Source organism: Corvus kubaryi, unplaced genomic scaffold, assembly GCF_017639235.1.
Source record: "Corvus kubaryi isolate FWS band 111438036 unplaced genomic scaffold, C.kubaryi_AGA036_p1.0 37300, whole genome shotgun sequence".
Lineage (NCBI taxonomy): Eukaryota > Metazoa > Chordata > Aves > Passeriformes > Corvidae > Corvus > Corvus kubaryi.
Window position 1 is genome coordinate 12,433,351 of NW_024581093.1, and position 25,200 is coordinate 12,458,550.

Sequence of the window (25,200 nt, forward strand, 5' to 3'; positions counted from 1 at the left end):
GAAGCAAACCATTAAAATCAGGGTTTTTTTTTTTTAATATGTGAGGTAGCTTTACAGCTTTGGTTTCCAGCAAATAATACCACTGTTGAGAGTCACATCGCCCCCTTTTCCTTCCATTGGCAACAGCTTCCCCTTATTACTTTTATCCACTAATGTTTTCTGAGTCACTTTGATTTGCTGACAAGTATGGCCCCTCCCCTAATGAAAAGATGTGCAATCCATTGTTCACTACAGCCCTCTTGTTTCTAACAATGACAAAATACCTACTTTATGTCATGTTCTACTGCATGGCTAACAAGAACACAACATTTGAGCTGTGCATCTCTATTCTTAAAGCCTCAAATTAGCACCATTTTTAATATAACAATAATCCTATTAGCATAAATTCTCTGCTGTTGAATGATAACACACTCAAGTTAATTTAAATGGTTGAAATTATAGACTTTTATAGATCATTAAGACTATTAAAGAGACCATTCTTGATACCAAATTACATACATATCAGAGTCACCCTTACTATGGTTTGAATACAGACCCAAATAATCTGAAGTGAATTGTTTCTAGTTTGCTCGGTTCTACTCCTTTGCAGTTTTGTAGTCTCCAGATTATTATATCTGTTGCAACCACAAATATTATACACATGGCATCTGATATTAAAGAACTGTATAAACATTTTTGGTTTAGTAAAATCTGTTGTAGGCATTCACAGAAAGCTTTGGCAATTACAGTCTGATAATACAGTTTGAAGGTGTAATAACCAATTTTGAAAAAAAGTTATGCTGATGAACATCACTGAAACTGATACTTAAGTTAATAACTCAAATACTCTTAGTTAAATGTTTATATCCTTTAAATGAAACATGCTAAGTGCTTTTCTTTCCTGGAGTCTACAAAGTAAAAAGCACAAACATTAACTTTTTGGGGGAATTACAAAATTTTAGAGTATCTGTCTTAAAGCATCAGTGTTTCTACATTTGTTCTACTTATTTTTCTCTTCATAAACCATATACATATATTTTATCTTTTGAAATTTGTAGTTTCTCCAATCCCTACACCCCTGAGAAAAGTCCTGCGGGGCCTTACAACCCTGTGGTGCTTTGTCCCTCCTCCTCCTCCCTACGCAGGGCCACCATCACTGCTGGGAAGTGCCCCCTCCCTCACTCGCTTGGTACCCACCTCCATCCCGTAGCTTCCCTCTTCTCAAGGTGCTTCCTCAGCTGAGTGGGGAAAAATGGGAAATCCTCCTCACGCCTTCAGTGATTCCTCACTCTCTTTGAGACCAGGAGTTTGTAAGGAGAAGGCTGAAGTAAAGCCACTACCCAGGGCACGCCTGCTCTGCTCCCTCACCACAGAGCCGCTCAGGTAAGGACGTTCTCTCAAGCTTTTCCCAAAGCACGGCCTAAGAAGGGACCATAGCCCCGAAGAGAAGAGTGAATACATGGCAGCCGACACAAAGAGGCAGCCTCGGGAAGCGGGAGCTCTCCCCCTTGCTCCAGGGCACCATCCCTGCCCTCAGGGGTGCGGAGGGGAGGCCGGCGCCGCCTGGCCCCTCAGCCCAGAGCTCATGCCCCACCTGAGGCGGCCGCTGCAGGGATGGCTTTTCCTTCCCTGCTCAGCGGCTTTCCCAGGGAGCAGCTGCGAGCCCCAGAGGAAATTCCTCCTTTCAGGTACTTCCTTCGGGCTCCCCGACACGGAGTCCCAGCGACTCCTCACACCTTCCCCGTGCCGGGCAGGCCTCCGGAGGGTGCTCAGGGAGGCACAAACCAGCTCCCGTTAGCGGCCCCTTCTTGTCAGGGTCCCATTTTACCATTTAATCTTTTGAGAAACAAGCCCTGCAACGGGTCTGGGGCGACCTTGCCTCTCCCCGGTTGTATCAACTCTGTCTGACAAGGTGACTTCGGGTAGGTGTGCAGCTCCTTCTCCTCTATCCCACAGGGGCTGGCGTTCCTGCTTGCCCAGCTGGAGCTTTTCCAATGACTGTGGAAAGAGCAGCTTTGAGGAAATGTCCCAGGTACAATTCTTCTATTTTTGTTACTGTATATATACACGGTGTTTTACTGTCCTGGCAAGCCGGTTGTTTTTTTAGATGTATAAATGTGTAACTCTCAGTAGGTAGATTGCATAAGGTGATGTATAGAAAGTTCTAGGTGTAGGCAGCAACATTTTAGATGCAGTAGAATGAAAATTAGTGCAGCTAGTAGAAGGGAATAAAGATACTTGGGGTTGGTTGGTTGGGGTTTTTTGTTTGGTTTGGGGTTTTTTTGCACCGCAGTAACTTCTGCCCTATTTAGTTTGGTCACTGGTTCTGGCAACAAAAACCTCCTCAATAGTTAAATATCTTGGCTTTTTCCCATTTTTTTTTTTTACATTGTGCAAAATTTCTGCGCTGACAAAATCGTAAATGTTGACACTATGTAAGAATAGAATGGACTTTGCTTCACCTACTCTCTTTAATTTCGCAGAAATAAATGGGGGCTATGGAAATGCTGTAAGTAAGCAGGTATCTTGATTAATTGCTGAAAAGATACAAACCTTGAAGAAGAACATTCTTCACAGTAAATAGATTTTCCTTCTTCAGTACTAGTAATTTATTTCTTTGTCCAGCATACTTTCAGGCAAAAAAACCTGTCTTCCTTCTCTTCCATTGGCAGGTGCTTACCTTGTCCTTGCAATGTGATTTATTATTGCCATGTTGCTGATCCGCACTCCTTATCTTCTGTACTTTTGGGTTTTGGGGGTCTTTAGGGGTTTTTTTAAGTGGAATCTTGTATTTTAAAAAGGCATAAAATTTTTTCTTCTGACAATTATTAGATTGCTACTTTTGTCCAGAGAGGAATTGAATGAGTGCAAAAGAGAGGGTTGTGAATCTGGTTTTTGCTTAGGTGAGCAGTTGTAGTAGTGGAGAATGCTACTGGCTCTCAAAGCTTGAAAATCGAGCCATGAATGTTCTGGATTTGCTGAACTTAAAATACCTAATTCATGTGACAAACCCACATTAAATTTTCCCATGGTGATTCAAGTCATTTGGATAAAAAAGTATACCTGCTGTGCTTTAGATTACAGACGAGGAGCTCTTCACTTTGAAAAGTTTTGAATTCAAGACCTACTACTCAAAGACTGTGATCAGTGTCTCAAAATATGAAACCAACCTGTTCCAGAAAATTCCATTAAAAAAATTAGTAATTCAAAGTTGTAGAAGTTATTTTAATCTATAAAGTTCAGACAATTCTAACATCAAGAACTTGTGAATAGTTAAAGAAAAAAAGAATTTATTTTTGTATTATTGTTGTACTAATATTTTAGTATTATTTGACAGTGCTCGCCAAATAGCCCTGGAAGAACTCATTTGTATGAAATTCTGAAATGGTGTTTTGAAGAGACCAACTGAAATGTTTAGGCTTTCCTAACTGTCAGATTTCATGTTTGGTAGTCAAATGTATAAATGAGTAATACACTACTTGGAACTGAAATTTGTAAAGAAAAATATGAGCATTCTCTGTAACACACAAACAAGGAATGAGGTAAGTGTTCCAATACAAAGTACTTGTGCACAATGAGCCCACTGGAATCCACCTGTGAGCTAAGGGAAGTGTCAGGGGGTTTTACTTACTTGTAAACTGCTTATTTTTAATCTTAAACAATGTTAATAGAGCAACTGGCTTTAGGAATTAGTCATGGAAGTTAAGTATGACCTGAAAAGAAAGTAATGACATTTTGTGCAGAATGTGGACTTTGTCCTAAATAAATGACTGTTGTCCTTGCTGAGACCCTGAAGACCTTTACTTCATAGAGATATTATGTTCCCCTACACTCCTCTGACATCTTGTTAGTCAAGATGTTTATCTATATTAGAGTGGCTGACAATATAGGTTGTGTAAATAGCACAAATAATGAGTAACAAGGATAGAAAAGAGGAAAATGAAGCTCTAAACAAGGCAGTAATGGCTGTAGAACCATTATGTAGAACACAGCAAGTTAATACAATTTTTTTAATTACTGCAATTTTCTTTCAAATCCATCCACAGCACTCATTCCATATTGTTCTTTCTCCAAGACAGCATGCTTATCTCATTTCTCTTAATTCCGTTGTTCTTATCTATATTTCTGTGATGGGCACGTTTCTACACCCAACTTTGAGACACAAAGAATAGATGGAGGTAGAAAGTGAACTTTAGACAGAATGAAAGCGCTGAAGTTTAAGAGTAGCTACAAAGTTTTATGTGCAACTCAAAGCTCTGCTTCTGTGCATGTGTAGAGCTGTGCTTGGCATTAAGGACCATTTGCTGCTTATCTCACTCCTAAGCCTGATAAATATCTCTAAAATAGCCATTTTTCTTCCTGAATCCAACATACATGATCAATAAGTGTTGAAAAGCACATTGAAGTTGTGCCAGCAGGAGTGGTTGGTGCACAAACCCCAGAAGCATTCTTATTCAAAGAATAAGGCATCTTATATTAAATTTGTGTAGAGGGCAAAAAGAGTAGACCTCCACTATCAGATGAATTTTCATGTTTGGTGACTCAGATTGCTCTAAGGAAGTCCTAGTTTCAAAATTAAAACAAACAAACAAAAATCCCTGAAACTAACCAACCAAATGAAACCAAAGAGTCAGACCCCAAGAGCCACACAGACACCAAATATTTAAATCTTAAGAGAATGTTTGACTTATGTAAGATTGCACCAAGTGTAGGGAGGGGAAAGAAATAAAATAAACCTGCTACAGGTGTTTCTATGGATGACATTTCTTCCATCCCTTTGACTGGTAGAGCTGGAGATACTATTCTAAAACACTGCACAGATATTTAAGAAATGGCTAGGAGTAATGTTTGCAGACAAAATTAGGAAATAAGGTGGGAGGGAGGATATCAACTTCAGAAAAGCTTTAAGCCCTCTAGAAGTGGTAGGTTCTCACTATCAAAATACCAGGAAAAGTTTAACAAAACTATCATAATCAAAGTTTTTGTTACTTTTTTGCAGATGTTTGAGTGTTATTTTCTTTGAGTTAGCTCTTCATTTCTCCTTCTGTCTCCTTGTAGTTGATGCATAACAATTTTTAATTTTAAAATATTACATCCCCTCAGTCTGTAAATAGCAGTTTGGCACCTGCGGCTTTTCCAGGACTAATTATGGAGTTTTATTTCCTGATGCTTTAATTAATCTTGTGTGAGCTGTAAATGTCAGTACACAGTTTTACAGCATCTTTGCTGTTGGGAAGTCAAATAGTTGAAGGATTTTCTAACAGGATAACTTCCTCTTCCCTTTCAATTTACGGGGTCTAAATTTATGGCAAAATGCATCTGTCTGAAATGACTGCAGTGGTTTTAGTTCTTCATTTCTAAGCACTGTTTCTTTGCATGCTGTCACTGTTTTATTTGTATTCCAAGTTGAGATACAAGTGATACATGTTTGTTCAGACTCTGTATCCTCTTACCTTCAGTTACAATGCCTTCAGGCTGGACTTTTCCTTTCTGATGTTGATGTAACCTAAATTTTTTTCTACTCCAGAAATAAAAATAGTGCTTCTGCCCTGTCACAGCTGGAACAGTTGTTAACCAGAGAACTGCACAGGAAGCAATTTCCCAAACCTGTGTTCCTCTAGCTGTGTAATATCAGAATGATGAGAACCTAATGGCTAACAATGAGCTGCCAGTTCTTAATGAAAACTATGCAGCCGTCTCAGTGATAGCCCTTCCCAGCCCTTTTGTCAAAGACTTTTGGCCCCTTTGTATTCTAGATAAAGCTTTCAAAATACACCTAGTGTGCTTTTGAACTCTTCTTCATGTGCACAATCTATGAAGCATTAAATTTTCTGAGAATTGTTATAGCAGAAGTGTCTCTATATGAACTATTGGCAATCAATAAGCTGTTAAGCAGTTTGCTAAGCATTATACAAAATGCTAAGTCGTATGTATTGTCTTTCCAAAACCAACCCAACAAAAAACCTGGAATTATGAACATATTTGCTTTGAATGATTTCAGCTTTCTATAAGGGAATAAACCTACACCAAAAAAAAAAAAAAAGTTTTTCTATCTCTATATATATCTGTTTGGCTGACTGGAAATGTATTAAATGTGGTACCTTTCCCTTCAGATGGACTTTGAGATTTATGTACCAGTTTTAGGAGCCTCTTTTTTATTTAAAATAAAATCCGGAGCTTCCACAGTGTGGGCAGGAAATGTCCATTTTCCTTTGAACACTTGTGCATAGGAAGGAAAATTAGTTGTCTCAAGGATATTACTTGGTAATAAATATCCTGATTCAAGAACTTTGCCAAATGAAGAACCAGTGTGGTGTAGTAAAATGGAGATCAAATTAATCCTTGAGAATTATTTTCTTTCAGACTAAAGGGTGTTACTGATACCATTTTGGATTCCAGCCAGGGTATTTCCATTCATCTAGCAGGTTGTCTACTTGTTTTACCTTTCTAAGTTGCAAAAAATAAGGGAGGAAATAAAGCAGCATCTTAAAAAGGTTTTGTATTGTGAGAAGTTTGCAGGAGAAACGTATTATTTTCAGCAAGCCCCTCAAAGATCTCTACATTCAGAGTCTGTACATCTACAACACCTCCTAAGAAGCAGTGGATGCAACTCAAAGCCAGTTTTGGTCAGGAAAAGCCCTCCCATTAACTCTGAAATTTGCTGGTAGACCCATTATGTATATAATATATGTCAGATTTCATGCTAGTGGCAGTACCTGAAGTGATATATCAAGGTATCAGTAGGTTATCCTAATGTGTGTAGTACAAGTTTTACCTGTATAACAAAATCAAATATTCTCAATTCAGATTGGTTTGTTGGCAACACAAGGCAAGGATCTGATTTCTTTAGGTTAGAGACAGGCTAATGCCAGCCTTCACTAACCAGTCCTTTCTTGCCATGTGTTACCACCCTCTGTCAGTAGCACAGTTTAAGAGGAAGCAGAATGTGGTAACATGTAAAACTTCCCAAATCCCTCCATGTGGGAGATGTATCTGTAAGGACCTGGCTAAGAGAAATCTGCATTGCTGTTGGAAATGGTTCTTCTGTGCATAATCACTACTGGATTTTTTCCTAGTTAACTTTCAAAGTTTATAGTACTCTGTCATCCCAGCTATTCTTTACTGGTTTAGAACTGAAGGCTGATTTGCATTTGGGGATTGGGTTTGTTGGCTTGGGGTTTTCCTCCTTGCCATTGCCTCAAAAACAGTTCTGTTTGGTTGCTTTATGCAGTTTGCAGAACCTTTTGATGAAACCTAAAGTAAGAGTAGAGCAATGTAAGCTCAAAGATTTTGCTTTCAAGTCCTGGGCCGCAAATAACTTGTGGCCACATGTGGAAGCAGTTTGCCAGGAGCAGCTGCATATCCAAATGAGGATGCCAGCAGCACTTTTCTGGTTATGTAAACAGTGATCTGACAATAGATCCCCGGGTTACTGGACTTCAGATGTTGGTATCAAAACATCTTTGCAAACCAAGTATCGCAATATCCATGTTTAGCAGATCTGAGTTTATTTAACAGTTTGTTCAACTCCTCTGGTAAAATATTCTACCAAAACACTTGTTTCATGCTTTTGTGTGTTCAAGGGGATTTTTGGAGAACATTGCCATATAAAAAAAAATATATTAACATCAAATATTTCACTAGCAATAGGGACCCATGGGAATAAGATCAAAGATTACTTTTTGATGTCTTGAGACAGAAGCTAGACAGGGGTTTATGGTTCCTGTCATCAATAGGAAAAACATGACAGGAACTAAACATGAAAAGCTGTTGTCTGGTCTGACTGTTTTGAAATGGAACGTACCAGGACCTCTCAGTGAGCTGTATTGTAAAAGCATAGGGGCCATTGAGCTTTTTCCACGTGTGTGAAGTTAAAAGTAGTATTATTTTGCATTTTATTTCTCTCAGTGAGTCCTACAATATGCACTTGCATTGATACATTCAGAATGTCCAACATATATTTAAATAAAATGGATTTACATCAGTGTATCTGAGAATTGCTGAGAAAGATGTTCACTTGCTGTTTTTAAAAAATAGCATGTCTGCAAATAACTTCAGTTTTGAAATGTTACTTTCTGCTTCAGTTTATCCTTTTTTAAAATTTTGTGATATCCAAGTGTCCGTACATCATTTATTTTCTACCACGTTTTTTTCTATTTAGTGCTGGTTTTATCTCTTTTCTGCTTTTCTCTTAGTTTTTCTTTAGGATTATCTTGAGTGATTGATTTTCATACCAGTCTACTTTTAAAGCAGTGGTTTATAAGACTGTGTTGCCATCCAGAAACATCTTTCTTTTCCCTTCCCTGCTGTGTTTTATCAGCTGTGCTGGCAGAGATGTGTGTGCAGCGAGGCAGAGGATTAAATCAGGCAGCAGCCTGAGGGGACAGCCAAGGTGGCACTTCCACATCGGGATCAGGATGGGCGCTTGCTACAAGAAGGGCAGGGGGCACTGGGCTCCTCTCCTCACTTGGTCTCACCTGGTGGGGAGTGTTGGAGCCTTCCCAGAGTCAATAGTTACACTTTTTTTTTGCTGGACTGTTGCATTAAATTGTGTGGAGAGTTGAGAGTGCTGTAACCTAAAACCAGATAGAAATGAGGAGCAGAAGAGCAGAGTAGAACAGAGCCATTTTGGGGCTCAGAAGCAGTTATGGTCCTTGCTGACTCTTCTACTGGAGCCTCCTGCTTTTGGGTGAAGTGTCAAAAAGTGTCTGAACTGATGCAGTGGTTTGCTACCAGGGAGAGCAGAACCACATCTCACATGGATTGACTTTAACAGCTGTAATTAGGAGCCCATTTGGCTCATTAAATTTCCTCATGAGAATCCTAGAGAAATATAATGAGTCCATGAAGAAGTGTCTTATTGAATCTTTTTTTTTTTTGTTTTTTCCCTTCTAATGGGGTCACGTAGTACTGTGTCTTCAGTGCCAATACTGGTTCATGTCAATTTACTGACATTATTAACTTCACCATCACCAAGGGTAGTAGCTGACAGATTAAGGGCACTCTGGCAATCTGTACAGACTGAAATGTGTGTCAAAATGCTGCATTCACGCTTTGTATCTTAAGGTTTTAGTTTCATATATATAGGAGTTTTATGACTCTCATCACATTAACTACAAATGCAGATACACAAGCCTTGGGAGCAAATATCAATTTGCTTCACTTTAATAAGCTTAAAAATTCTGTTCAGTATGATGTTGATATCTAAGTACTTGGTCACAATAGAGTAAAAGGGGTGGAAATCTGTTTCTAACTGAGCTTTCTGTGTGTGATTGATGCTGTTGTTGATGTGTATTCATAGATAATTGGCCCTAGATTATGCATAAACTAACACATAGAGCAAAAATGTCAGCTTAACTGGTGTGGAATTTACGTACCCCTGTGCAGGAGAATAACCATGATGGTAATGCAGTTGCACTGTCTAGAGAATGCAGGTGTCAATGAAGTATTTTATTTGATAGTGTTTGTTGCCTCAGGTATTAAAAAATAAGCTGATGTTAAAAATAAAATATGTTTCATGTCACTGCAGCATTAGAGAAGTGCTTTTTCAGATTTTACAGATGATGGCTCAGGTTCTGTTAAATCAGGATGGATTGTGTCAGCCCCTCTCTGTTACATAACAGGATATGAGTGATAAAAACTGACAGAATGCTGTGGATGGAAATAAAATCTAGTTTCCTCAAACCTGGAATAGAAGGAATCCAAATTCTCATGAAGCATTTTGGTACTCTTAAGTACTAAAGAGGTACGGAGAGGGCTCTTACGCAGAAGTAACTCTGCTGATGTCTTGGAACTGGTTTTCTGCTTTGTACACCAAGTACTGCTCCATGCAAGTAATTCTGCTTCAGTGGTGCCAATGAGAGTTTTGTTTTGCCTCTTATTTATGTCTTTAAAGCAGTCCTTTCAATAAACATATTTAACTCTTCCTAGTTGAGAATTAAAAACCAAATATTTTGTGCTTAGATTATTCTCCTAGCCTGCTTTTATTTTCTTAAGTATTCTTTCCAAGGTAGTTTTGCACTAGCAGATGCAGCCATAGAAACAACTTAATGGCTCATTTTGCTCTTTGTCCTTTAATATATAATTCCTTTTTTGTTTCTTCATATGTTCAGAATCTACAGCATGTCAAATAATAATTTCCTATTTTTTGTCCAATACAGATTTTTGAAATGTTGATGTTTTAATTTAACATAAACCTCTTAAATCTGAGTGTATTATTCTGTCTTTGTGTTCTCAATTCTAAATCTATTGAGACGGGGTTTTTTGTTATGTTTGGTTTGGTTTGGTTTTTTTTACAGAATCATGCCTGTAGATACTGTAGATATTGCACATACTCTAGAAAAACACAGTATTAAATACAATAAGATATAAGCTGTACTAAACCTTATTTTTGAACTGGGGTTGGCCTAATGATGGTATGCAGTGGACTAAAAGAATTCCTGATGATACTGGGAATTTCTCATTTGGTGCAGCTGGTTTCTTAATCAGTGCTGGGTCCTTTCATGTGGATGACCTGACCCAGTGTATTCTACAAGCAGCATTGTGCAGTTTGTCCTGTGTTCCAGGATGACATTTTCGGGAGTTTGCCTTAGGAGGGAGGGTATAAACCTGTAATTCCGAGACACCTGCTTTTTCTTGCCTCTGGCTCTTTGAACTTTTAATTGATCCCTCTGATTCTCCTTTATGTGGAATTCTTTTCTGGAGGAAGGACACCAATCTCCTTTCAGGGTTAATTCTATACTTAGTGAAAGAGACAGGCAGAGCAGTTTGGGGCACGGAGCAGCTCCAGTGATGCCCTCATTAGTCTCAGAAGGAAGGCAGGAGTGCAATTGCTGGGAAAAATATTCCGAGTCTAAGTCGTGCTTCAAGATTTGGTCGTATGGCAGATAAGGAACACGAGCACATGCGTGTGCAGGGCAGTCATGGCAGCTCTTTTCCTGCCTGTTCCCTGTCCCTGAGTGTTAAACACTTTGGCACTGGTGACTCCTGTTGTCCACTGTGTCAATAACAGACACAGTGGACACCTTTAGCACAGACACCAGCTCAGTGTGAGCCCAGCACGTCTGTTTGCAGAGCTGGGTAGTGGTGACTGCTGCAAACTGCACACCACAAAAGTGGATTGCTGCAGAAAATGTGCTTTTCCTGTGTTTAAAAGTCATAGCTTGACAGTTGTGATTTAATGTGCAACATGACAGGTGCTACAGTTTGGGTCATTTTCAATCTCTTCCTCACGCGTGGGCAGCCGTGGAGGCTGGAGACACTGCTGCAGCATGTTGGTAATGTGTGCTGCAGTTGCTTTAATCCCTGTTATAATGCTCAAACGGCAGCTTCCAGCTGCTCTTCCATTACATGCTGAACAAGTTTTTGACAATTTTGGTCTTTGAAAGATCAAACCCACATATTTATGGGTTGGAATCGTTACTGTCCTTTTATGGTGGTTGTTTTTAACATTGATATTACCTGTGTCAGGCTCCAGGAATTCTCTGCCACCGTACCAAACCACTAAAGGAGTCTGTGTAAATGAGAATAGCAAGTTGGCTACGTAACAAAGATACAGGGTGTGCCCTCTGCATGCACTGCATCACTTGTGCTCTTTCTTTTTGGTACTGTGTGACGTGTGTCCCTTCTCCCCCCCTTTTTTCCATTTTGGACAATTAACCTCTCATTCTGGTCTCCAGTCTTCCCTTGATTTTATCAACCGTATATAAGAAATAACACGAAGAAAAAAAAAATATTATAATGGGAAGAGGTTTCTGGTTTGGTTTGATTTTTTTTTTTTTTTTTTAATTTAAGGCTAAAAATAATTTCACTGAGTGAATTATAGCCCTTGTTGATGGAGGTTTTTCTCTGAATTTTGTTTGGTTCACTGTGACAGGTTTTTTCCTTCTGTATTTCCTCAAAATATGCACCTTTTTGCTCACTGTTATGCCCAGTTACTAGCAAAGAATACTTCTATGCTTCCATATTCTGTGGTAATACCTGTTTAGTTATTACTTCTTCTGTAATGATGCAAAACCTGATGTGTTTCCATTCTCTGCATTTCAGCTCTCTTAATTTTTAATAATTTACCAGGCCACACAGAACAATGGATAAATCAATAAGCAACCAAACAGCTCATTCAAGATATTTAATATTTGCATTGTTAACTGATGTTGGTGAAAGCTAGACATTGGTAGAGCCTCTTTTGGCTCTGTATGAAAAAAAAATTAATTAATTGATACTCTTTAGCTCTCTGTCACCAGATACCTTTCATATATGAAAGCTATTAAATGTGCCTTTTTTTATTTCCAAAACTTCTTTTTAATTTGCTTATGAATTACGCTGGCCTAGAAATTCCTAGCAGATTTTTCTAGATGCATTTATTGTATACCTGACTGTGTTTCCACTGAAAGCTACAAACATAACTAATGATATTTTCATAGTAACACCACAACATCCATTCTTTGTGGAATTCTCTGAAAATACACATGAAATTAACTATTTTTTTTTACATTAAAATAATCGTATTGTAGGAATGTTACAAGTCAAATTTGAGAAGAAGAATAAAAAAACCTAAATGTAAATGTTTTCTTGCAAAACTCCATAGAACACAAATCTAATGCTTGCCCAAAGAACCTGCATTAATGCATTAAGGGCCTTAACATCCCAATTCAAGAGAAATTAGTGTAATGTAATGGAAAAGTATAACTGAGATGGACATGACCCCAGATTAGGGCACTTTCATTGAACATTATATTCTGTGGAGTTAGTCTGAGAAATTAATTTTCCAGCTTTAATGGGTTTTATGTTCCAGGTCATAGTGGACTTGAGGGTTTATCGCTGTTGCTAAAGAGCAGAAGACCATTAAGGTTGTTACATGATTTTTGTATCAATGTCATATGTGAAGGCTTGAGGGTTTGCCAGCAAGTTTCCAAAGTTTGTACTGTGGGAACAGGGAACAATAAAGCTTTTGGAAATGTATGTCTTTGAAAATGATTCTGTTTTAATGTATATGTCAGAGCAACATTTTGATATCAGGAGAAGATGTTACTAAAGGCAGGCTTTGGTTCTAAATGGACTCAAATTCCTTAAGTATCTTGGATCAGGATAATCTTTTCAGGATAATTGCACCTCATCTTTTCTCATGCACAAGAGTATTTAATGTGATCTTCATAAAACATTAGCCACCAAAGTCACAGAGCAGGGATAAAAGTTTACCTCAGATATTGTAAAGAAAGCAATGAATTAAAAAAAAAAAAAAAAAAGTAGAACCTTAATGCCTTACTGATTACCCTAAAATTGTTCCCATTATCAGGGAATGACAAAATCCATGAGTTAATTACCATGTAGAAGGGCAAATGGAAATCTCCTGGCTGAGGATAGATTTGTTGTTCTGCAGAGTATATTTTGCTGAAGCAGGAAATGCTGTGATTGCCTCAGCTTAGGAAATAAAGGGGTAAATCCGTCCTGGAGAGGCCAGTTGTGTTTGGGAAAGAGGTCTGACTTCTGCTGACTCACTGTGAGGGAAGAAGAAATTACTGTGTCTTTCTATTTGGTTTTTGATGGAAGCTTCTTTACTTACTTTGTAGCAGTTCCTGAGTATTCTACACTGGGGAAACATAAGCTGTTCTCTGCAGTTTCCAGAAGCCTAAACAGAGTCACAGAGAAGGCAAGGGGATTGAGCACAGCTTTACAGAATTAGTCAGAAAGCTGGGTGTAGTACTTAAACACCCTAAAGTCACATTGTGCAGTTTGCTTTTAAGCAAATTGGTTCTGCAGACCAAAAACCACACACAGATACTACAGCAGAGGCTGTTGTATGGACATGGCAAGAGGTAGAGGCCTGTTTAACCCTGTGCACACATAAATTTGTGTACAGCTATGTATAGATATACACACACCCGTGTGGAGGCCAGCCAGCACAGGAGCATTAACCCGAGGTGGATATTTTGCTTTTGAAATTCAGGCTTTAGAACACGAAACTCCTCAGCAGTAACATTTTCCTCTTTCTGCAGGGTCTGAGACATGGTTTGTGGAAATCAGACATTGACTTGGCTCTCATATTTAAATAAAACCTGGGAATTGGGGAAGGATGTGAAATGTCCAGGTCAAGATGTAGATTAATCAAACTTTCTTGTTTAATTTGAAAGGTTTTTCTTTTGCTATCTCTTGCAAATGTCTGTATGAGAGTGGGGTGCCATTGATCAGCAATGAATCTGAAATAACATGTTGGGTCTTCTTTTGACTAGCATGTATGATTTCATAATGCAGGTTAAACTTGGCCTCTTTTCACTTACAACTTAAAATTTTTAGTGTCAAAAAAGTTTGTACTTTATATGGAAACCATAAAACAACTAATATGACTCATAAGATTTGAAAACGATTCTGGCCTGTTTAGGTACTGGAAAAATGAACAGATGCAATACATGCCATCAAACTAATTTTTTGGAAGTAGTGGAAACCCACTTCATTTCTGGGTTAAATTGCCTGGCAGAAGTGCAGTTGCTGCCCAGCTTTCCTTTTATTCCTATAACATTTTATGTTACACAACATTAAAAAGCTCAGTGGAAGAAGTAGTAAACAATCAAAATTTTCATGAGTTAAGCTTTGAGTCCCCCATTTATCTAACTGATATAGCCTGGATATTTACTGATACAGCATTCCATGGTAGACAAATTATCCTTATGTGCTTCTAGGTATCCCCAGCAATCTGTAATAGCAAGCTTTATAGTGACAGCAAGCCAGGAACATAGTGTGTGGCAGGATTATACAGGGAAAGCTATCTGGGTTACAGAAATAAATTCTACTTCCCCAGAATAGCTGATGCTATTTCAGTCTTTAAGTCATTTAATTTAAATAGTTCCTGTCTTGAATTGTTGACAGTCTCCACATTAATGTCTTAGGTTTTTTTCAACCTTGCCATGTAGACTTTTGATGAATATGTATATATATCCCCCTCCCTCTGGTTATGGAGTTGGACACTAAAAACCGTGCAGTAGTCTGTAAAGAAAGCCTTGAAAATTAAGTAATGTGTTATTAGACTAACTTTTGAAGCACATAATATAGATTGGTCCTTTTCCAATGGCCTAGTGCTCTCTTCCTTTATCAAAAGAAAAGGAGAAATGTAAACTTTCCTGGTTAAACTGCAGAGACAGGAAAAGAAAATACAGCTGTGCTAGTGAAGCCATGCCAGTCTCTGGTGGATTTCTCCTTTTTTCCAGTTTCCCATAGTTCTCTGTGCCTGTTTTCCTTCTGCTGGTCCTTGCTGACTCTCATTAATAGTGAATATAGAGAAAGCTATTTTAGAGGGGAACCTGAACAGTCCTTATTGTCTAAAAAAAAAAAATCATGTTTGAAGCATTTTGTCATTCCAGAATGAGGATTTCACATTTCCCTTCTTCTATCCTAATTGTTACGTTATATATAGTTTTCTAACTATTTTTGTGATTCTCTTTGAAATGTAGAGCAAGGGGGGTCATTTTGGTTTCATGTAACTTTGTCTGGATTTGGGATAGACTGCTGGTCATTCCTAGTAGAAAATTTTGGTGCAGTCAGACAGCAGAGATTTGGGTGGAAATCTTTATGGAATGGAGTGGTGGGCACAAAAATATGCCTAAGCACCAGGTTTGCAACAGTAAATAGCAAAAGTAATGAATTGTACCTAGAGGTCTGAGGAGGAACAAAAATCTTTTGAACTGGAGCTGTTTCGTGCAGCTGCCTTCTTAGTTCAAAGACCCCAGAGGAAAAGTGAACCAGGTGCAGGATGTTTTTAGCTGTTCCCTCTTCCTGCTGTCTCCAGGGCGGGCTGTGTGCTCTGGACTGGTGCCACGTGGAGGGCTGGAGGCTGGGGACAGAGGGGAACTGTGCCAGTCCTGTCACTGCTCTCTCTGGTGACTCAGAGAGACTAACAATTAGAAAGGCTTGGTTTGCATCAATATTCAGCTGCCTCTCTATGATATCTGAGTCTAGCATAACTTATAAATCTAATTAGTCTCTTAATTTAGTATGAGACATTCAGTCTTTAAATTTGCATGCTGTGAGAATCACTTAAAACTCAGTTCTGCCACAGTCAGTTTACTGTGTGCTCTCTGGTGCAGTATATGTTGCCTGTTTGCCTATCAAAGAATCCAGAGGGCTTTGTGAAATTTGTACAAAGTGTCTGAGGGTAGAACATGCTGAAAGGGTGGTTAGTTTAAGTGTTGCTAGCCCTTCAATTGGGAAAACTCAGAGAAATCTGAAACCACTAGTATAGAAAAGTTATTTAATGTAATAACAACAAAATGTAATTAATATTCACAGTATATTACACTTTCAGTTTAAAGAGATCATTAGAACCTTGGTTTGGGCTGCTTAATGGATATAGGCTTTGCATTTTTGAGTTACAAACATTTTTAAGTCATGAAAGAATTAGTAACACCCAATCTTAGCATAACAGCTCCTCTCATAGAATTTAATAATTAATATCAAATCTGTAAGAGGAAGTTTTTTGTGGTTCAAAATAAATTATAGAAGAAATCAACAGAGAAATCTCTCCTGGCAAGCCTTGTGTATTTATTTCTGTCTATAAAAAGAGTGCCTGATGAGAAGGGAATCTAAACTTTGCTTCCTTGCATTTAGTCATGTTTTCCTCCATCTTTGAGAAGGTTGACATTTTTAGCTTGTTTCCTCACTACAAACAGAAGGCATCAGGTTTGCTTACACAATGATACAGAAAGCACAGTGGATGTTTAAAATGAGACTTCTTGGACACCAAAGGTGGCAAATCCTGTGACAAACTCTGTCTTGATTACCCAAGATTATTCTTGTTTTGAGATTTTCATTCAACCTTCTATCTTTACAAGCTACCTGCTTGCAGTCATTGCATATTCCTATTACTTGCTTCGTTGTATTAAGTATTTCCAGTGAGTTTAATAAATTTTTTTAGCTTGGTTCAGAATTTGTCTGTGAGTATCATATTTTGGGATCACCATGAACAAGTTGGATGTATGTGCAAAGCACCTGTTGCAGTTCACCTAAAAGCACATATACCTTCTCTGTTGGCCTTGTTGGTTTGGGTTGATTTTTCTGCCCCCCACAAAGGTGAGCTTCTTTCTAAATTTTGTTGGTATTGCGAAAAAAAAAAAAAAGTAACTGGAAATCATTTTCCAGTAAATATTAATAACAATCTTTCCCTCTCCATGTAGTCTTCCTTATCTAAAATGAAAAGGTAAAATGTTGGATTTATTTTCTTCTCTTGTACAACCTTTATTTTAAGAGTGTTGCTTCTGTGAGTGAGCTTTCGACTAAGAAATTTCAGTATTTCTAACATGTCTATTGTCACCAGGATTTTTGTGTGAGTGTGATTTAAAATACGATTCATTTGAAAATTTCAACTGCTTTGTTTGTGCGGATCTAATTGTTGTATCCATGGAAACCGGAGGGCTAATGCCAGACAGCTGCCGAGTTCTCTTCTAAAATGTTATTGAAGTTTGTCAGTACAAAACTTCATAGGCCAGCTCCCAGTCTGCAGGCTTGGATATTGGAGATTTTCTGTGAGATTATGTAAAAGGCATGGTGAATCTTCTAAAGTAATCTTTTGTTTCACATCCCACTGTAGACTGTTATTTAACAAATTAAAAATTTGAGCTGACAGCCTCAAACACATAATGCTGTGACCTTTGGAACAGCCGGGTGGAGCAAGCAGCAGAGAGGAGTGACTGGTGTCTCAGGAGAAGTCAGTGGCAGCCTCTGGGGAAAAAGAATATGGGTAACACTCGGGAAATTGTTCATTATTGACTCAGACACTGAGGGAAACTTTACTATTGGTATAGGAGAGAGCAGCATCCCACAGTTCAAGTGAATGTATTTGAAAATCCTATCCAAAAATAGCCCCACTTGCTGGCATGGTACCAGGGTGCATTTTTAATAAAAGCAGTTTAGTTGTACTGTAGTAAAGCTCGTGTATTTGTTGTAACTTCATGGCAGATTTTTTTTTACCAGAAATAAGTAAAATGTGATATTTTAAAATATTACCATGCATAGTCTGTTGAGTATTTCTGCATTAAAGAGCAGTTCTAGGAAAGTCTGGGTCTAGTTAGTACTTTAATACAGGCATGGCTTTATTCATGAGCAGTCCTAATTGAGTCTGTGTTACCAGGGCTCCTCTAAGGGAAGATCTAAAATAAAGCTCTCTCTACTGCTTTCACCTTTTTCTATCCCAAAACTATGTTGGTTCTTGAGGGCTGAACTTTGTAAGGCTTGTATCAGTTTTTACTTGACTCTTTGTTCAAAACCACTGTAGATTTCAGAGGAAGTTTTGAATACTGAAATGTGTTTTGTATTGAAATTTTTAATTGAAAGTGATTTGTCAGTGAGATTGTACTGGAGTCACCTTTCAGTACAAGATCTGTTTTTCAGCAATCAAAAATTGATTTAAGTTCATCTGGTAGGAAGCGCTGAGTAAATTAATCTTACTGCCTTAATAGATCCCTGACTGAGATGCAAATGAAATGTTTTACATCTTGTCAGTGGAATGAACACAGGAATTGTTTTTCTAAAAGTCCAGTAGAAATTGAAGTTCTGATTCTGTACCTATAAAAGTTCTGTAGGAATAGGATACAAATAATTTCCTACACATTAACTGGTTTTTGAACAAGAAATGGAAGAAGACTCAAGTCCTGCAATGACACCTTAGTGGGTTTTTTTGCTTCCCTGTCTTACACTGAACCTATTTTCTGTGGCGGCCTTTGTACCGATGACAAAATCCTCTGCAAAAGCTCTTTTCAGGAGAGGGATGGGGATGGAATTCTGGCTTTGGGTTGAAGCCTACAACAGGGTTTGCAGCACAGGCCAAGTCTCCCTGTGGTTTATCTACAGTGTAACTTGCTTATGAGTGCAGTGAAAAGGGAAAGATTGCTTGCACTATACCAAAGTGGTATTTCTTTCTTCATGGAGATGTCATTCCATCTTCTGCGAGAGCATCAGCAGTCATTATAAAGCACTAATGTTGAAACTATTGGCTCTAGTCTGTAATGCCATGTAACAATCTGGTGCAAAAACACAGCATTAAAAAGCTACAGCTTTGAGGGTGGGCTGCACAAAGGTTTGTGCCAGCTCAGGCAAGAATTACTTTGGTCATGTAAACAGGGGTGCCACTAACACAAAATGCCACAAAGGCATTTAGGCAGTGTCTGTTCCTTTGTAGGAAGCCAAATGTTTTGATATCAGCTTTAAGTATTTGCACGTAAAAATTATATGTGTAGAACTAAAACTCAGCTTAAAGACATGCAGGAGTGTTTTCTGGTTTTTTGAATTAATTAAATTTAAGTCTTTTATGCTGCTTTTTAGTCTCTTGATACTGACTTCAATCACTTAGTGATTGCTTAGTTGTTTGTTAAGGCATAGCTGATTCTATTCAAAAGCAATGACAACAAAAATCTTAAAATTATTTGAAAGAATGAATCACTACTGCCTGTGCAATAGTAAAGAGACGTAACCAATTCTTTGTTTGTCCTTGTCCTCTATCTTCTCTCTTACATAACATCTTCCATCTTGAATCCTTGCTTTGCAAGGAACTGCAGAATACTTTTGGAAGCAATAATTTCTCTAACTGAAGCTTGGTTCAGAACAGTGTTCCAGTCTGACAGGTCATGTAGGTACAGAGGAAATAGTAATGTAGCATGATGGACTAGAAGAGATAGCTGACATCCCATAGACAAATACTTGCCTCTGCTTTATGCATTTTTTTGGTGCTTTATGTTAAAATTAATAAACTGCTGCTGTCTTTGAAGGTTTATCCTTTTCTATATGCAAATTGCAGTGTTGCTAGGGCAGTGCCACTGCAATCGGTATGGGAGGGAAGGTCTCAGTTGATCACGAACATCCACTCCAGCTGTCTCTTAACCTCTGTTCTATATATCCCAAAACGTACAATTTTCGTACACTTTCTTTTATTTTTGCATGACAAGTAAAGTGTTCTGAAATGAAAGCATTTAAAGTAAAGCAGAGTCATCTCCAGTACAAGACTTGATAGTGTAATGGGGTAAAGAAATTTTTAGCCAATTGAGGTGATGAGATATTTAATATAAAGGCTTCAAGATACAAATGAGTTCTCATAAGCACACTATTAACCTGATCTAAGGTAATGAATACTCCAGTATTGGGAGGCAGGTGGCATTAAGGTAAAAAAAAAATATCCAGAAGCAGTAGATTCATTTTGTCACTTGAGGCTTGATGCAAAGCTCGTGTGAATCATGGAACTGAAAGAGGCTGACAGGTCTGAATCTGAAAACTTGCATTGTGAAGAAACCTTAATTTGAGAAGGTTGGTGCACTCTCTCTTTGTCTTGGCCAATGTGTCAAAGGACAGGAAGGACATTATGATGTCTGCATGATAAGAGGATTTTAGAAACAAAAGATAAATTAGATCCAAATACTATTAATTGTTTTCATGTTCTCATATCTCACTATAAAAATTTTTTAATACATCTAACAAAAATAAACTTTCAAGGCTAAGATCTCGCAATATATTTGCATTTTTAAAATATATATTAAATTATTCCAATACTTCTTGTTTATATGTGGCATAAAAGATGTTAGCAGACCACATACAGGAGGAGGGACTGTAGCCTCCCCAAGCATGGTAGTTAAACAGGTGCCTTCCTACTCATCAAGGAGAGGCATGGGAACCTGTCAAGGCTCTGGAGCAAAAGTCTCTTGCATCTTTCCTGTGAAACATCTGTGCTTTGAAGAGAGAGAGCATTTATTGCAGCTAGAAATATACAACATATTTGGCTGGGTGCTGTGGGGGTAGTTACTTGTCATTTGGTTGAGAGAAGAAAAATTTCTAACCATACATCAGGTTCTTTCCAGCAGAGATCAAAAAATCAGACTGCCAACCTCGACTTCCCATTTTGGAGGATTCTTGTGAATACAATAACTTACCATTTCCAGCAGCATACCAGTGATGTGTGTACAGTCTTTTGGGAATATTTTTGATGTTACTGCCTTGGCTGGAGTAAAATCAGGCACAGGAATAAAGCTGGAATGAGGCTGATTAGTGGTAGCCTCTGCTGTCTGCATGTACAGGAACAGCTTACAAGATATCCTCTGATCCTGCCCGAAATCTTTTGGCCTTCCAGCCAACCGGAGGCATCAGTGGGGCACAGGGCTTGTCAGTCCAAGGCCTTTAGTGCGGGTCTGGCTGGTAACAGTGGTAGAGCACACACAGGTAAGGATGAGGTGGGACTGTTCATTGATATTTTTACCATCATATCTTCCCCATGTACTCTGAGATGGTAAGGAGGCCAGGAAGCACGTTTTAAAAGTGATTTCCCTGTGCCCAGTGCTTGCAGGGTTTACAGCAGCCACGCTTGGCCATGTGACAAAACACCCTTCTTGAGTTCATTTGCCTGGCTCTCTAGCCATCTCTTTTTTTCTGATTTTACACTTGGGTCTTCTACATCCTTGGAGAAGGGGAAATCACCAAAAGTAAGACCAAAGCACAGCAAGTACTTAAATCATTTCACCTGTATTTAAACCTCTTGAGATCCCTACTACTGCAGAGAAAACATCATTGGGAAGGACATTTGTTCACTAAGAAAAGCATTTTGGATTTAGTTAGCTCATGGCATGGAGACATGGCATGAAACTGTAGGGAGTCATTTTTGCATTCTTACAGTCAGTTTTCTTTTTTCTTGCAATGCTTTTATGTCCTAGCCAGCAATGTTAAACACCTTCCAAGTATATGGGAATCTCTGTTAACATTTTCTTTCTGGTTTGTTTTTATTATTTATCATTGATTATAGAGCGGATGCACAAACACTGCAGGTTAACAGAATGTGGTACAAACTTCTCTAAGCACATGGTTCATGTTTCCTTTAGAAATGTTGCAGCATTATTTACCTTCAGGCAATGCAAGTTCAGCTGTGCAGCAGACCTCACTAAATACACGTAGCCTGTCACTGGAACCCAGAAATCTGTGGGGTTTGCTTGCCCACAACTCAGTCACCTCCTGTGAGGGTCTGAGGTGCAGCCAGGTGACTCCTCCATGAGCAGCACCAGTACTTCCAGCTTTACTGGCACAGCTGATAGCCCTGCTGCAGGGGCCACTGACTGAAAGAGGAGCCTTCAATAAGCAAACCAGGAATGTGAGATGTTTGTTTGCAGCTTGAGCAGCAATGTCAAAAAATATACACTTGAATAAATAGTCCCAGTCCCATTCAAGGAGGAATTAGATTATAGGTTTTAGGTTTTGGAACATAACCCAGGGGGACATCTGTACATTATTCTTCTGTGATGGGGTAGAAAGTGGGTTTAGGAGATGTTATTTCCTTGCAAGTTATTTTTTAGTAAACTGTATTTCTTAGCAGAATAGTGTGATATGCAAGGTTTAGGTCTGTGGTACAGATATAAACCAACATGATGCCCTCTCTTCATACAGGCCCTTGCACCTGAGTGGATTTCCTGAAGTGCCAAGGCACAGAGACCTCTTTCTTTAGTTTCACTAATGTGAAAGTTAAGTGAGAAATGGTTCCTATGCATGATGTCACCCTTTCCCCCCTCTGTCTGGCCTCAACATTTCATCCCTAGAAACCTCAGCTATGGCATTCTGAAAAGGCTGTCTGAGCTTCCTGTCACTTGCCCATAAGAACAAGGCTCAGGTGAGATCAGTCCTTACTGTCTGGTGCTAGCAGGACCACCTGTTCCAAAGAGCATCTCTTGTCTCAGAAGGTTGTTATTTTATGAAATAAGAGTCTTAATTTTTGACCTGATCTGAAAAAAGTAGCAATTATCTTGTATCTATTTAGGTGAAGAGGGGAGTTAATTCCTCTTTCCCCTTCCCTTGTCAGAAACATGCAGTGTTATGGAAGGTTACAGAAAGAACCCTTGCAAGCCTTAAGGATTCATGAAAGACCCACCAAATGCAGACTTTTATATTCCTTGTATCTGGTTTTTTCTGCATTTGTTTTTGTTCCAGTTCCTGCTAATGTGCAAAAGGAAAAGCATGTCCTGGTGGAGAAAATACCATTTATAGTTCCTAATGGCAGAGTGCTACATGGGTAAATGAAAAGAATGCAACTTCCTTATTCCAGTCCCACAAAACAAACACAAAGGGGAAATCCTTTAAGTTCTCTCTAGTTAAGATCTGAGCTGAGTTTCCTTCTTACCTTCTCCCCATACTCTCACACACAACCCATGACTTGAACTGAGTGAAAGGAGCAGAGGTAAGTATGGACAGTGGATAGAACCCTGCACGTTTCCTTTGGGCTCTCAGCATGTTTTCCAACACTGTTGCATTTGTGTTTATAGCACAGCAAAGATTTCCTTGCTCATTTAATTTTCCCTTCCCATGCTGCAAGGCTTAGTTCATTAGCTTAAAAGACGGTCACGCTTCTGGAGAACAGAATATATTTGGCAGGGGGTTTGTGGATAGTAATTATCTAAAAATTCAATCAAGCCATTTTTTTGATTGATTTTTGGGATGAGATATACAGGCTTCAGTGGAATTAATTGCATCCTAGTATTTTTTTAATTAATGTTTTAAGCATCAGATTGCCCCACCACTCACACTTCCTTTGGTACATTTATTTTTTTCCTCTTACCAACTACATAAAAAGTCCCTTCTAGGTATATACTCTGACTGTATGATTTTTTTTATTAACCATGTCTTCCACCTACAGTGATATTAGTATTGTAACACCCATGTAGCTGAAAGGGATTTTTATGGAAGGATAATTTTCAGTCTTAAAAATGCCACTGGCCAAGCAGGTAGACCTTCTTGAAAACTGCAGAAGGTACAGAAACATAAAATAACAGTTATTGTGAATGATGACCATTTCTTAAGGAATTTATTTTCATGGCATGAACTCAATGTATAAGGCTTAAAGGAAGTATTTTAAGAGAAAACAAAAAATAGGAGACCTAAATTACAAAAGCAGAATGGTATTATGACAGTAATCCTAAAGCTACTGTTATCTGACACTGCTTGTTGATGGACCTTGATGAGAAAACGTTGTTCAGAAAAATGCCCCATCAGTGCTGTGATACCATCACATGCCCTGCTCCAGGACTTGAGCTAAAAAAACCCCTGTTCAGATCTGCATCTCTTAGTACATTTTCTGCTGTGGTGGATTAGAAAGTAATGAAGAGGATTTCTCAGAAACTGAATTATTATTAACCTAGTTGTGCATTTTTTTTCTTTATCTGTTCTGTATCACTCACACAGACTGATGTGTAAGATAATAAGACTGAAAATGCATGTGGAGGAAAGCAACAAAGCTAACAGCAAAAATGCCAAGAAAGCCTTGAAATGCCTGTGTCAACTTCTTCCCTCCTGAATTCTCCTGAGGACTAGGGCAGTCTGAAATGTCTGATGCACTGGGAACGTGACACCTATTAAGTGGCACAGGAATCCAGTGTGAAGATAATGGTTTTGGTAAAATTGAAAGTGACTGAGTTTGGGGGTGGAGAGGGGGGTGGGGTTATGTGTATTTACATCAGGAGTTGACACTGGAGGTTGGTATTTCCCCTTTTTCTAATAGCACAGGAAAAATGTTTTTATAAAGCTGTAATTTAAAAGGCAACACTCTGTGAGAGCCATTTGTGTCAAGCTCCTCTATCTTACTCCTACTTCACCCTAAGAAAAATTAATGGTATTGTCCCTCCAGACTCAAGAACCTTTTTCAGAGAATGTGAACTCTGCTGGATTTTGGTATCTTCATCTTCTAATTTATCCTTATTTTGTAGCAGCTGAAAAATTGTCCCAATCATAATTTCATAAACCACATGTTCAAGGCTATAAAGGAAAACAGGAACAGTTTGCATGGATTTTCATTCCAGAGTTGTATAAGAGTAAGTGGTTACTGGCATTTTCATTCCTTTGCAGTTCTAAAGTTCAGACCAAGGTCAGCAAACCTGAGGCTTACCAATAACTGAGGTGCTAATTGAGTAAGAGCAAGAGAGAAGGAGAAAGTAGTGGTAAGAATTAAAGTGAGTTACACTTTAAATCGTAAGCAATTGCAAAACCAAAACCAGAGCTACTGTCAAAGAAACTGCCAGTGCTCCTGGAGTAATGTGTAGGTTCTGTATGTAAAGGATTGTTTCCTTTCAATAGCATTTACAGTTTATAGACAAGAATTATATTCTGTATTTGGATGGCAAGAGATACATCCATTTCTAATATTATTGTTAAAACCCACTAGAAACAGAGATCTTCCTACTCATGTTATCACTGAGCCATGGCCAGCTGCAGGCAACACTTAAC

At 38.5% G+C, this 25,200-nt stretch overlaps 1 long non-coding RNA gene across 1 annotated transcript; it reads left to right on the forward strand.

Moving 5' to 3' along the window:
• The first annotated feature begins 1,279 nt into the window (after positions 1–1,279).
• On the forward strand, positions 1,280–24,402 carry LOC121664317. Its single transcript, XR_006015953.1, has 3 exons — positions 1,280–1,362; positions 1,936–2,011; positions 24,163–24,402. It is a non-coding gene; the product is annotated as an uncharacterized LOC121664317 (long non-coding RNA).
• Positions 24,403–25,200: the final 798 nt, after the last annotated feature.